The sequence below is a fragment of the Dermacentor silvarum genome, chromosome 5 (assembly GCF_013339745.2).
Source record: "Dermacentor silvarum isolate Dsil-2018 chromosome 5, BIME_Dsil_1.4, whole genome shotgun sequence".
Lineage (NCBI taxonomy): Eukaryota > Metazoa > Arthropoda > Arachnida > Ixodida > Ixodidae > Dermacentor > Dermacentor silvarum.
The window spans coordinates 146370084-146385349 of record NC_051158.1 but is presented as its reverse complement, the minus strand read 5'-3'; positions in this window follow the sequence as shown (position 1 = coordinate 146385349).

Sequence of the window (15266 nt, the reverse complement as noted above, 5' to 3'; positions counted from 1 at the left end):
TATCTGGCTTATCCCACTGGTAACACTGGTGGAGCGTCACTATGACCACTGACGAAGCGTGATAAGAAACTACATCGGAAAACGCATTGCTACCAAATCGTGGCCCTGAACTTGTTACTTACGAAAATGCCAAATACATAGGAAACATTTGGTGCAGCTGGCGTAGTGGGCGGCACGGCCTAGCGCACAGATCCACATAAAAGCACAGAGCACAGCGAATGAGCAAGCTGACAACTCCGTGCGCACGTGAGCATGCACGTTGTGGAGGTTACGTGTACCTTATCGCGCTCATCGCACTTTTTCAGGGGTCAGAGGAACACTCCAATCTGATTATCATTGAGATCGCAGCCGTCCATGAACAGTGTATGATAAGATTGGCATTCAATGGAGCGGAATTTGCTACAAAATTGCGGTCTTGTCACTTTTTGATGATATTGCAGCTGTGCACAAAGTATGGAAACCTTTGGGTGGTGACTTTTTCCCAACATTTTCGCAATCACTATTTTGAGATATCCGAAGCACAGCACAAGAGCAATTTGAGATAAGAGGTGAAATACACATGGAGGTGACACGGAGCCAGGAAACAATTTCTATTTAAAACCAATATTTCAAGATATCAGAGTGAGTTAACGACAGTTTACTGTAATTCATGTACTTGAGGGTAGGTTACAGCTGGCACATAATCTGCTCTTACAAGATGGCTTGTGATGAGTAAAAGAAGCGTCCCTCACGTCTTTCATTTGCCTATTGTGTCTTTAGGCCATTCATACACCATGTGTATTGTGTTGTTACAGTCGCGTGTGTGTATCTGGGTACAGTTTAGTTAGTACCCGTTCTGCTTCCTTCCTTGTCCTCATCATTCCTGCGCTATCCTTGTCGTAACAAAATACAGCTACATGTGCTACCTATTTTGTCGTCGTGTTTGCTGTATGAACGCTTTTGTATTCGTGCTCATTGCAATCTGTTAAATTGTTGGTGTCAGCTATTTGTTTTGAATAAATATGTTAATGTCAAATGCAATGTGTAGTAGGAAAATTGCTATATTTTTTGTAATACTGTCAGTTCTGAGTGTTTATGTGCTGTTGCACATTGTATGAAAAATGAAATTGATGCGGAACTTTTTAATGTGGTGTTTTTTTATATCAATTCTCAACTGAAGCTAAGAAACATGGACGAGTTGTGTGGGAAATGTACCAACATGAGTACTAAAGGTAGGACAGCTGTTTTTACTCTTGAATTGTCTTATCAAGTGCCAACCAGTTGCTTTCAGGAAGCATATTGCAGTGCATAGATTATGTAATCGAAGTTGGAATATTGTTCTTATTGCACTTTATTATCTGGGCCTCCATTTTGCATTATTTTGCCCTTTGTTGTATGTTATGAGTACCTTATTTGCTTAGGAGGTTAAATCCTAAGTTCTAACTAAAATATATGTGAGAACAGTGAATTATATTTAGCCTAAAAACCTTTTGAGATATTATAAGAGATATGTCCTGTGGGAATGGAATTTGTATGTGACATACTATTTTGAGGTGGCATTGTGGTTCAGAGTGTCATTGCACTGCAAGCCTTATGTAGTGGCAAGTTGCATGTTCAACGTTTCTTTAAAACTGTTTTGCTTGGTTGGCCAGTGATTCCAGTTTAATAGTAGCAAAGAGAACTGTCTTGTGTTCATGGTGATGCTCCGCGGCCTGATACAGTTGACACTTCGCGAAGCCAATAACAAAGAACTTTTTTTCCAGCCCGCCATGTATTTGCAGAGCTATGGATTCTTTATTACTCTCTGTTGTTATTTCCAAATAGTCATTTTGAGAATCAACTTTACACTATCGGCAAGATTTGATTTTTTGACTCATTTTGAAAAGCCGCTGGACACTGCCATCCATGTGTTGAACAACTTACAAGGATTACTTACTTAACTCGCTTTGCAAGAGCCCTATGCCCTGCACAATGGGTAACTTAACACACGGTTTCAGCCATCAGGCTCGTCAAGAATTCCCAACTCTAACTAGATGCTCACCCCTAGTGGCTGCGCCGAGAACGAGCGGATCTAAGTCCAGCCTCAGGTTCTCACATTACTGTGTGTGCTGGAACATTGCCTCATGGTTCTCAAATTGTCGTGATGCCGCGGCGCACAAGCCCGAACAAGAAAAAAATGGATGTCGAAAAAACTTTTTGTACCATTATGCGTGTCATCACGGTGGAAAGACAGCAAATCATAATTTGCCGAAGAAGCAGACGACATGCAACGGAGAGCGACATGGATAAGAAACTTGCGCATTGGGAAGAAGGTGACTGACGCTATAATGGTTTGCTCGAGACGCTTCACTCGGGACGACTTCTTTATTCCGGGCAAGTAATCAACTGATTTGTTTTTATATGTTGCTGGCATTGAAAATCACGAAGTGTAGTTTGATTAGGCAGGCGTTTAATACTACTGATTTCATTTCATTTCATTTTTATTTTCTTAAAGACCCCCGAGGGGGTATTACATAAGGGGTGGGTTTTTTTTACACCGATCAGTGCGATGATACATCTGTTAGGCTATGCATGAAGCTTGATGGGCAGGTGATAGTGACGATGTTGCGAGAAAGGCCGTTCCACTCTTTTGCTGCTCTGAGAAAAAATGAAGCAGAAAATGTTTTAGTACGCGCACGTGGGCGAGAAACTTGTAGTGCATGACCAGTGCGATGAGATATGCGAGCTGCAGGGATAATGTAAGGAGGGCAATTGAGTGGTGAGTGAAAGAACTTGTGAAATAGAGAGAGGGTTGCAATGCGTCGGCGACAAGACAAAGGTGATAAGTTACACTCGGCTTTGAGGAAAGAAGCACTGATTTCGTATGAATACGAAGCATGAATGAATCTAGCAGCACGGTTTTGAACGGATTCTAGGGTATTAGTGAGGCCTACTTCGGGTGCGTTCCAGATGGGAGATGCGTACTCTAATTTAGCCCTGACTAATGATTTGTAAGCAGCTAGCTTAACGTGCCTCGGAGCGTTACGCAAGTGACGTTTCAAGAAGCCCAAAGTTCTGTTAGCAGATGACGTGACATTAGCAATGTGCGTGTTCCAGGACATATTGTTAGATAAGGTGACTCCAAGGTATTTATAAGTGGTTACTGATTCAACGGGGACGTTAGCTATGTTATTAGTGAAGTGAAAGGGAAATTTACGACGAGTGAAGGAAATGAGTTTGCATTTAGTAGGGTTTAGGGACATTAGCCAGTCATCACACCATTTTACTATGTGGTCGAGATCTTGTTGTAGGATCGTATGGTCAGATGGACTAGTACGATTCGGTAAATGACGCAGTCGTCAGCGAACATACGGATATTAGAAGATACATGCAAAGGTAGGCCGTTAATGTATATTAGGAACAGAAGAGGACCGAGGACAGAGCCTTGAGGCACCCCTGATGACACTGGTAGTGGGCTGGATAATTTGTTATTTGTAAACACTACTCGTGAACGGTTAGACAAAAATTCTTTTATCCAATTTAGTACATTTGGGTGCAAGTTTAAAAAGGATAATTTTAAAATTAAGCGTTTATGGGGTACTTTATCAAAGGCTTTCGCGAAGTCAAGAAATAAGGAGTCGATTTGCACGTTAACATCAAGGTTAGCATGAAGGTCATGAACATAGATGGCAAGCTGGGTTTCGCAAGAGAGACCCCTACGAAACTCATGTTGAGAATGGTGAAAGAAGTTTTGAGAGTCGAGGCAATTCATGATGTAAGAGTAAATGACGTGTTCCATGAGTTTGCAAGGTATGCTGGTCAGGGAGATTGGTCGGTAGTTCAGAGGTGAGTTTTTGTTACCGGATTTGAAGATGGGAACGACCTTTCCCACTTTCCAGTCATCTGGAATGATACCTGTAGAAAGAGATTGCGAAAATATTAAAACAAAATAAGCCGAAGCAACGTGCCCTATATTTTTCAGGAGTTTCGCGTTAATTTCGTCTAGTCCAGATGCCGATGACAACCTGATCTTTTCGATGAGGGATGAGATACCACCAACAGAAAAGCTGATTTCAGGCATGAAAGATGTGACACGACATGAAAACGTAGGTAAGGAAATGTCTACTTCCTTAGTGAAGACAGATGAAAAGGCCTTGTTAAAAGCATCGGGACATTCAGCGTCTGAAATAACCTCTCCAGAGTCGTTAGTAAGAGTGGTAGAAGCTACTGCTTGGGGATTAATTATCTGCCAAAACTTGCGGGGGTTATTAGCTAACATATTAGGCAAATCGGTGTTAAAGAAAGCGAATTTGGCGTTACGGATTTCTGTGAGATAAGCTTTTTCAGCTGCATAATACTTTTCCCAGTTTTGGGCGCCCCCTTTAAGTTTGGCATTCCGGAATAAACGTTTTTTCTTGTTATCTCGGCGGTGCAAAGTTTTGGTAAACCATGGTTTTTGGCTGCTTACACGGATAGTAGTTTTAGGGATGAACATGTGTATTAGCTCGGTTAGTTTCTGCTTAAAAGTAAGCCAGTTTTCCTGAACAGAACGATGGTGAAAATTGGCCTCATATGTTGGTAGAAAGGTGCAAAGTTCATTATTGATGGCGTCATAATTACCCTCATCGTATAATGTTATTGTTTTCTTATGCGAGGGGTTGGCAGTAGGGACAAAACTGAAATCTACATGAATTACTTTATGGTTACTAATTTCTTGGAGGTAGTGAATCGATGACAGGCTATCGGGATGGGTTGTCAGTATTAAATCCAAAATGTTAGAGGAATCGCAAGTGACACGTGTAGGTTTAGTTACTAACTGCGTTAGGTTATAGTTAAGGTAAACATCGATAAAATCTCTAGCTTCAGTTGTGTTAGCCGTTGCAGTTTCATCGCTCCAATTAATACCAGGGAAATTGAAATCTCCAAAAAAGAACGAGATCGGCTTTAGGATATGTCAAGGTAAGCTGGTTTAGAATAGTATTAAGTGCGCGAGAAAAGTTAGGATTGTTATATGGGGGTCTATAGCAAACACCCAATAATACAGATTGTGGTAAAGCTTGACATAATACCCATAAAATTTCTAAGTCGGAGTCAAAGTTAATTACAGAACATGGTAATTGTTTGCTGGCTGCAATGAGAACACCGCCCCCGCGAGTGCCTTTGCGGTCTTTCCGATAAACATTGAAATTCGGTAAGTCGGCGAGTACTTCTGCGTCGGCAACATCACTTAATAGCCATGTTTCGGTTAGTACAAGAAAGCTGCTATCTGAAGACTTCACAAGATCAGACAGGTGATCACGTTTGGGTATGAAACTGCGTATGTTAGTGAAGATTACGGAGAAAGAAAGGTTAGCTTTTGGTCTACGGTGAAAACTGGTGATAACTGCTTGACGCCGATATGGTTGCTACTGGATTTTTGCACTGTTTTGACGCTTCATTGAATAGATAGCGTTTCGAGCCGACGTGCAGTGTTTTATAGCGTAGGGAAAATGGAACAGATTTCTGTCTTGCAAATTTGACCAAGTGACTTCTGGCGTTCTGAACCCTGCGTGAAAAATCCTCACCTATGCTGTAGGGCGTTCGCCGTTCCTTTCAACTTACGTCCGTTTGACAGGATCCCGTCTTTTGTTTTGTGGAACGCGAATTTCGCTATTATCGGCCTACATCTCCCGTCTGTGTGGCGGCCTAAGCGATGCGCACGGTCGATTTCTTTAGGGTCAATATCTATACCTAAGTGGTCACGGCAATGTCGAATGATTATTTGCTCAGCTTCGGCATACGATTCAGATGGCTTAGCGTCTGGAAGGCCGTAGAAAATTAGATTGTTACGTCGCGACCTGTTTTCCGCGTCATCCAAACGTGCCTCAATATCATCTGTTAGGCGTGCTGTATGAACGGTGTTATTTTTTGATAAGTTCTAGTTCGGCTTGGAGGGATGGCAGAGAATGATAATGCTTTTCAATATCGGCCATTCTTTTAGTAAGGTCAGATAGGGTCTGCTCTGTTGTTAATAGTTGGTTCTTTAGTCCCTGCATTTCGCTGATTAGCGTTGACTGGCCCGCGGAAAGTTTTTGTAGTTCCACGAGAATAGGATCAGGGCCGGGGTTTGACTCTACGTCACCCGATAATAAAACTAACAACTGAAAAACATGAGCACACTCAACAACGGTCACACACCAGCAACGTGGGCTCGGTAGCTGCAGCAAGAAGTAATTACTAGTCTTCTTAGTAAAGAGGGATTGTGATACACCAACCTGCATAGCAAGAAGTAGCGGGTTAGTAGGTGACGACACGACGCAGCCACCATGCCCACGAAGCGCGGCCGATAGTTGCAGCTTATTTATAGTTGGCAGTGTAGTCGATGTTGGTGACGATGGCGCTGTCCATCCAGGGGCGGATCCAGGTTTTTTTCTGAGGGGGGGGGGGGGGTCAGCTTCTGTCGATGATGATGATGATGATGATGATAATAATAGTAGCCTTTCTTATTTACCGAAATTTACCGTTTTTGCTCACAATAAACCCGCGTTTTATACGACTAGAGCAACACCTGTAGCCTTACGTGGTGGCTCAGTCAGCTCAGCCGTTGAGCACGAGATCGCGGGATCAAATCCCAGCCGCCGCGGCCGCATTTCGATGGAGGCGAAATGCAAAAACGCCAGTGTTCTTGCGTTGTAGTGCAGGTTAAAGAACCCCAGCTGGTCAAAATTAATCCGGAGCCTTCCACTACGGCGTGCCTCATAATCAGAGCTAGTTTTGGCACGTAAAACCCCAGAAAGAGGAAGAAGACCTGTAGCGAAGCCAGGTATCGGTTTCTCCGAGCTTATTCTCATTCATTCATTCATTCATTATTCATTCTCAGATGCGTATATATTCCCACATTTATGTTTGTTTTCTTTTATACATCTCCCTTCTGATTGTTATTTCAAACTACCCGGTTCTTGGCCAATCCCCCAGAGTGGGTATGTGCCAGTAACTCCAAGGCTCTACATCTACATCTACATCCGAGCTTATAGGGAAAGGACGTTACCCAATACAGCCATGTTCTTGGCGGCTGCGCCTGATAATACAGGGTGTTCAAAACTAAGCTTTATGGTTTTCTTAAAATTAGGCACTGGGAGGCACGCGAAGACCACCTGTGCAAATAAGTTATGTGGCAAGGGGGGCACAAAGTAAGATGATAATTATCGCGGTAAGCAGCCCAATTAAATAAAATTGAACAAGTATTTTTTGTTGACTGCAGTAAGTGGGTATGTTTGTATTGAAAACTTAGAGACAGTCGAGTTTCTACACAGTATCATTCGGAAGAATTATTCTAGCGTGTCCGTGCTCCGAGACATCCGACTCCAAATTTCAATTGTCCTACTCCGCAGAATCATCGAGTCGACGCGAGAGCGGTTTATGCTTTGCGTTGCTGTGGAAGGGAGGCAGGGAGACTGCCCTCCGGCTTCTCCGCTCGCACCATTATCTCGGCATGGCAGCTGCCGCCAGCTTTACAGGCTGCGCGGTCGCGTGTTACGACAGCGGTTACTGGTTCTTACATTTTTTTTTCATTTCGCCAGCCGTGAGGGGAAGGTGGACAGTTATTATCTTTGCCAATGCCTCCGCCCCGTTGTCAGACTAAACGCCGCACGCAACAGCCGCGTCCCATCAGGAAGAGCTTTGCGCCGATCCTCACTCTGTTGCATGCGTAATCGTGCGAACGACAATTAAAATTTGGAGTTGGATTTCTCGGAGCACAGACACGCTAGAAGAATTCTTCCAAGTGAAACTGTGTAGAAATACGACTGCCTCTAACTTTTCAATACAAACATACACACTTACTGCAGTCAATAAAAAGTTAATTATTCAATTTTGGTTAAATGGGCTGCTGACAGCGATAATTATCATTTCACTTTGTGTCCCCCTGGCCAAATAACTTATTCGCGCAGGTGGTCTGCATGCGCCTCCCAGTGCATAATTTTAAGAAAGCCATAAAGCTTAATTTTGAACACCCGGTATATCTATAGCCTGTATTGTTTCTTAAAATAAAATTTGGGATGATCTTTTGCAGGTTCTTTATAAATGCGTAAGCACGGGTCCGTCTTTGGAGTTCTGTTGGGACACCTTGATTTCCTTAAGAAGATTCTTTGTGTTCGGCTGAGACACCTTCGTTTGCTTTGGAGGACTAACTCCCGTATTCTCAAACAGCCCTCGACTCAAAGCTCTTACTTGACTCCACGTTGTTGAGCACAGCGCCGCCTCTCGACTGATAAAGACACGACTATTCTCAAGAATTCCCGTGAATGATCATGAAGCTCAGTGACCACTTCTGTGGAGGGATGGCGGTGCCATCTTCTCTCTTGAGTCGTGGTGGTGTGTTGACTAGAGGAACGTTCTTGAATACGGGCGTAACGCTCCGCTCCAACGCGGCAACCACCACGCTGGTTGTTTACGATATGCGAATCACCGCGTATGAAGACTCACGACGCCACCTACAAGAATAACGATGTGGCGTAGTAGCCGAGAGCGCGAGCCAGCGTCTTCATGTTTTGTTTCCCACGCGACGTCATCCTTTTACACAAGGCGCGCATCGGCTCCCGTTTCTTAATTTTCTATGTGTAAAAATTCAAGATGAACTAATGCACACAACATGTAATACATAGAGTTGCACAAGTAAACTTGGCAGAATAAATTAGCATGACAACAGGTACACTTACCCTGGGGAAAGTTAGCTGGCACTGGTGGCGGTGGCAAATCTTCAGAGTGCTGGCTGTCAGACGACTGGCAAGGTTCCCACACTACAGCTGGGGTTCGTCTTCTCTTTTGTGGTGGTTCGGAGTCGCTCCCGAGGTCTGAAGTGTACTGTGACTTGTCCAACTTTCTGCGCGCTTGATCATATGATCCTACAAGTTGAATGAACAATAGCAACGAACCATTTATGTACAGAAAACAATCACCTAAACTGGCATCGCAATAGTGCTAAAGTGAGTTATAAGATGATTTAGTACAACTAGAGGTGGACAAATGTAAACTCTTTTCGAATACGAGTAGCAAGTATCGAATAGTCAAACGCAGACGCATATATTTACAGTAGGAATATATATTTTCGTATAATTTAGTGCCACACGTCTACTTACTAGTGCAAAAACGACTGCTATCAGAAACAGATAATATGTTTTAAACAAAAACCACCAATCGTCATCCGAAAAAACAGCATGAATTGCCTCTCAATTGTGTACCATTAATTTTTTTGTTCCTTGCACATTTTTATTTGAAAAAGTAGAGAACTATTTTCAGTATCATAGAGCCTAAATAAATATTTCATTAAAAAACAAAGCAATATCGACCACAGCTAGGACCTGCAGAGGAGCTTCCAAGTAAACACCTGCCGACAAGGCTACCTGTCAAGGACATTTAACATGGAGTCATTTAAACATCTCACTGCGCAGGAATCTGTGCTCACACGTCGCGTAGCCTATGTTCTGGTGTGAAGAACTACTGAAACAGAGTATATTTCTTTGTTTATTATGAATTAAATACTACCCATTAATTTTCATATATGTATTCGAAAGTTCAAATATTCACCCACCCATAACAAAAACTATTGTGCAAGCATAGTGTGAACTAATGTTGCGTGTGGTGAAACTAGTCTGAGCACAGGAAATTTCGGAAGGCCAGACTAATACTCTAATTGCAATAGTATTTGCATACAAAAAGCGGCCATGGCTGGGGAAGGACTCACATGCATTTACAATGTCCGTGCACACTAAAGAAAAAATTATATATACATGCTGATGAGCAGCAACACTGGCACTTACCGAACAGCCCCTTCACCTCGACCTCGTATCCTTGCCATGGTGGCGAGTAGGAACATGGATGCTTTTTTTTTATCATAGATGTCAGCCGATCCAAAGGCACTTTTGGCCACATGCATACGTTGTCTGAGATCCACGAGGATGGTACAACCTCTACCTCTTTTCGACCAATAAAATCGACAATTGCGTAAGCCATCTGGAAACAGAACTTTGCATGAACATAAACCACTTTTTCTTCAAAGAAAAGAGACATCATAATGGATCAAGCATTGATTACAAAACTGAAAAGCAGGTGCTACACGGACCCACTGATAGAATGAAAACGGCAGGAAAACTATGCAATCCAATTCGTATGGATCTCTGGAAGAACTATGTATTGGCTGGCATGAGGCAGCAACAGCATTTTTCGGGGATTCCTTAGAGGCCATACTTTATTCCTTGAGAGCTTGGCGACCAAAAAAATTCCTATTCGTGAGGACTCAAAAGGTGATGTGTAAAAGTCTTCTCTGTGACAAAATTCTTGTCCAACAATGCAAACTTCGTTTGAAGCTTTCAGATAGCAAAACTTCTGCACAACAATAATATGATCGTCAGCATTACACAATTGTTGCCAGTAGATCCACTAAGCAGGAAAGTGCCGCATCTAGCTGCACCAAATTCAGGACCGGTGCAGTTGGGTGGCAAAGGTCCAGTGTCCTGCGGGCGAATGAGCTCAAAATCTGCCGAGTCTTCAAGAGGCACAGGTGGGAGCTGTAACCTTTCCAACATTCTATTTCGTAGTTGTTGTAATGGCTTCTCGTGCTTTCGGAGCTCTTTTTTGATATGACGCATGTTATTTTCAAAGGGGAAAGCACTGAACGTGTCAACAGGTCCATGAAACTTAACATCTTCTGCAAGGTGTATAAGGCAATGAACATTGTATGAAACTTGTTCTTCTCCATAGATTGTAGTGAAGGTGTGAACAAAGTGCCTAAGTAGAGCTCCAGCATAGTCAGCATGATGAGAACACAATTCCCTGTTAGCAAGAATAGAGAGTGAAGAATGCAGAACTATGAAGTTTCATACAGGTTGTGGCTCAGCACAGATTTCAGTATAACGGGGCCAGTGTAAAACAAAAAGAGACGGAGTTCCGCAGCTTTCCATCGTTCAACTTCTGTAACGGGACGTGTTTTTTCTGGAGAATTCTAAAGGAATGTGCTCCTTCAAATTTTCACTGGCCTCATTCATGCGCTTGCGCTCAAGCGGGCCAACACGAACGGACAGTGGCCCAGACAACCAAAGCAGCAAGAGTTTTTTTTACAACACCAAGCAGCACTAAATGCATATAGTCCAGTGGAAAGTCTCTCACTGTGTCAATTGGCAAATCAACAAGCACAGAGGTACCCTTGTGGTGATCCACATCTTGTTGTTGCCGAAAGCTGCCATCGGTGCGCATTTCACAACATGTCTCCAAAAGAACTACCCTGCCTCCTCTGTAAGCACCTTCACATGTGCACTTCGGACAACTACTATAGCCAGAGTGGCCTTTAGTCAAAAGGATGAATGAGCGCGCAGGAGCATCGCATATAATTGCCTTCACTGATACAGTCATGCTGCAACCGTCAGCAATTAGGCCATCTTCAAGCAAGCCCTTCAACTCGGTTACAAATGGCAGAAGAAAGTCATTTGGCGCCTCTGGCTTGCTTGGTCCAGCAAATGCACCAATCAGAAATGGAGCTTGTTTGTTGCAGTTGACAATAAGGCACTGTATCGGCCAAAGCTGAACGTTGGAACTTTTAAGATAATGGTAGTCCGTCAATCTTAAACGACAACAACAATGTTCGTGGCAGCTCACCACAACCACTTAAAGCATGCAGCAATCCTCTCTGAAGCCCAAAATGGCAGTAATGACCGGAGAAAGAACAGTAATCGGGCATTCGAAGCACGACCCTCGCGGCGTTCTCAAAAGAGTGCGGGCGTCGCTCGGAAGAGCCGAGTGACAGGGATACTGTTCTCAAATTTTTAGTAGGTCACTCAATGCATCCCTCTTATCCTATGGCTCACGGCCCATGCCTGTAACTCTTTACCAAGGTTTTTACTGTCGCCAATAGCTGAATCGTTGCTCGAAGGGTCGTCTGTGATATACCAAGGTCTTGCAAATACAGCAAATTGCCGCAAATGTCGCCTGAAGCATATGAATCTGGGTGCAATATCGTGTCGGCCACGCCAACTGTCTGCGTCGTGACACTGGCATCTACTGCGGTCGACTAAACAGCTCTGACCGGCTCTCATTGGAGGCAGAACTATCAGGAGCGCACAATCTCCTTGTGGACGGTCATCCAAAGGCAACACACCAACCGAGGTTCCATTGTTGGGCAAGAACACATGTTCGCCTAAAAGGTTTACGACTTCTTTAGACTGCCGACCAGCTCGCTGAGCAATGCGGATCCGCTCCTTTCGACCTCCATAATGGCTAAAAATACTCTTTCATTCACGCTAGTTCCTCTCAAAGGCAAACTCGCACGTCAAACACACGTATACCTGCCCGGCGGCGAGCACTGAACGGAACGTACTACATACGTACTACGTAACGGCTACCTACCGACGTACTTTTCACTATACACCGTCACTTGACACGAAGAAATACTTAGCAAAAAAGAAATAATCACAAAAATACTTACTGTGCAACGGGAGAATGCCGAAACAGTCTCAAAAGTGCCCAGGAAAAGTCTTTGCGTCGAACTGCCAGCGCGGGAACAACGTTGGCGGGAGGTATATAGTTCCGCAATTGCGAGGCTTGACAACTGGATTGGCCCGGCTTGTTACAACGTTGCGTGTAGTGCGCATGCGTCAGCTAATCTCGAAATCAATGTTTTTGCGCCTAGAATTTCAGAGGCGATTCCAAAGCCAAAGCACGTCACAGTCTCATTGCGTAGTTCATATATTTACCACAATATAATGCTATGTTTACATGAACTCCATAAGAGCGGTTCGAGTAAGCATGTGAATTGAAGGAGCCGATCACAAAGATACGTCCATGACGTGTTTTCTGGCTTCGCATTCGCTTTTGTTGCTGCATGCAGCCAGCAAAAGCATGGCTTCGAGATTTAAACTTCACACCTAGAGGTCGCGGTCTAGAGCTCGTAGCCATTGTTGCGCCCTGGATTTCGACACGACGTTTGGTCAAAGATGTATTTAGCCATGCATGTGGCTTTCGCATCATATCAAGCACATACTGTGCGTAAAAACAGTTTTCACAAAAATTTTTGCGAGAATACGCCGGTAAAAAACTCAGCAGCAGAGACCACATATGTAGCAGACTCCCTGTGCGTCATACAATCGAAACCCCGGATTTAAAGCATTCATTCGCGTCGTTTGTAATAAACTCAATAAACTGCGGATTGCAGCATCTATTGTGCGCTCATTGTGCCACGCTCAAAAATGAAGTATATACAGCTGACATCCACATAAGTATTCTAACGCATATGCAACGACCGAGTCACTTTATCGATGGGAACTCAATTAGGCCAGGCGAAAAGGGCGTAAATTAATTCCTGATGTATTCTAAAACTTACTACAATGTTGTAAGCACTGCGAACGTCCCTTAGGTGTCCCTGTCGCAATGTCCGCACTGGGATACATATTGTAAGTCCGATGGAAGTTCGGGCTGGGCTTCAGACGGGATCAACATACACCCGATAGCGTAAGTACCGCGAACGTCCTGGGGACGTCCCGCTTGCGACCTCCGCTTAGGGACGTTCGTTCTAGGTCCGGCGGATGTCCGTGCTCGGCTCCGGACATACGGATCTAACTCGGATATCCGCCGGACAATGTGTGCCGTCTGGGAAACGATGGACAGGGGCCAGCCAGCCATGGACATAGGCATGTACTTGGCAAAAAAAAACGTTACGAATATAAGAAATTTATCTATAGCAATGCAAAGTTATTGTACCAGCTTTTCATTTTTCAGAGTGGTTGAAAAGGTCATGATATAGGTCGTTAACCATCATAGCACTCACTCCTGTGAAAGCGGAATGATGGGCGGCTTTCACGATTTGCGTGGCGGGATATCAGCACCGCTTTCACTTCGCAGCGTTGCAGGAGGTGGGACTCTTACTTTTTAGAGGCTGCTCAGTTCCAAAAATTCTGCTTAAAATATCGACGCGCTTTTTGAATTAACCGCTGCAGGGTGTAAACACTACCGAGGGTGAGCTTTGCGTTGTGCCATAAAAAACTAGGGCCTTTAGTTAAAAATCGGTTGTCAGTCCCTTAGCTTCATTTGTTTTGGTTAGATAGTTTTTGGTTGCTGCATTAGTGAGTATAATGCTTAAGCAGCTGGAATATTCTCGCTAATATAGTTTTGTCTGCAGGAACCGATAGCAGGAAAAATAACTAGCTCGCAAGTTCTAAAGTTGATCGTGACGCATGTTATGCCGCGAGGCGACATATCATTATGATAGCATGCTTTAGTTAAGTGGTGTAAGCAGAAGATGCGTTTTCTCATTCAGTGCAGCGTGTTAGTTTATTTGCTCGCAAGAAATTTAGAAGCAATTGCCAACAGCACTCGTTCCAGATTTGGAGCATTCGACCTGGCCCCAACGTCGCCAGTTTGCTTTCCGACTTTGTGCAGAGATCAATTCTATACAACTGGTTCTATTCATTTCCAGGTTCACATTTACATTAACGCAAGTGACATTGCTCAAAAAAAACCTGCGAAGTTTCGGGAACCTGTTGGAAGAAATTTAACTTGATACGATTAGTTGTATTTACTTCTCAGTTTTCATAGCGGCTGAGATTCCTATGGGCATTGCCTGTCTGCTGGGCTCCCAAGCCTGGACGCTACCTCGGACTTGAGTACTGCAGCGTAGCAGACGCAGACTACCTTGTCACAATGATCAGCTATAACTGGGTTGGGGCTACTGCGCCAATTGTGCCATTTGATAGAAACGCCAATTCCTGCACAAAACACAGAAAATGACCGAAATTGTGCCAGAACGGCTTTAGCATGTGTGCTGCGGCAGTGGTCATAAACAGCGAGTGGATTCGTTCTCTGAAGAAAAAGTGCAGCCATTCACATTGTGCACCACCGTGCGACCATACCTCCTCCACAGTTTCTCGTAGTTTTCGCGCTTATAACACTGGACTTTTCAGAGCTTCCGGCAAGTGGCAGGCGCACGGTGCGGCCACTCCCAGCTGTTGGCGCTGCTGTCAGTACGGCCAGGGCGGCTGTATTAGAGTGTACTGGGATACGGTGAGTGGGCGAGCGGCACGGTGTTCCTAGCTGAGGCGCAAAACAACGAAGTGTAAGCTGAGGGCGTTGCGAACGAACTAAATATTAGGGAGGTGCGCGCTGAGTGGGTCGCAGGCAGGCGTCTGTATCCCCAGGGCCGGTTTGGCGTAAAACTATGCAATCCGTTTTTGCGCCCATATGGGAGAGGCCTGAACCATTTTGACCTATCACGAAGGGCTAATGGCAGATTTCGAATAAAAACAGATTGGAATAGTTTTATGGCAGCCAGTCTAGGGTCGATGGTG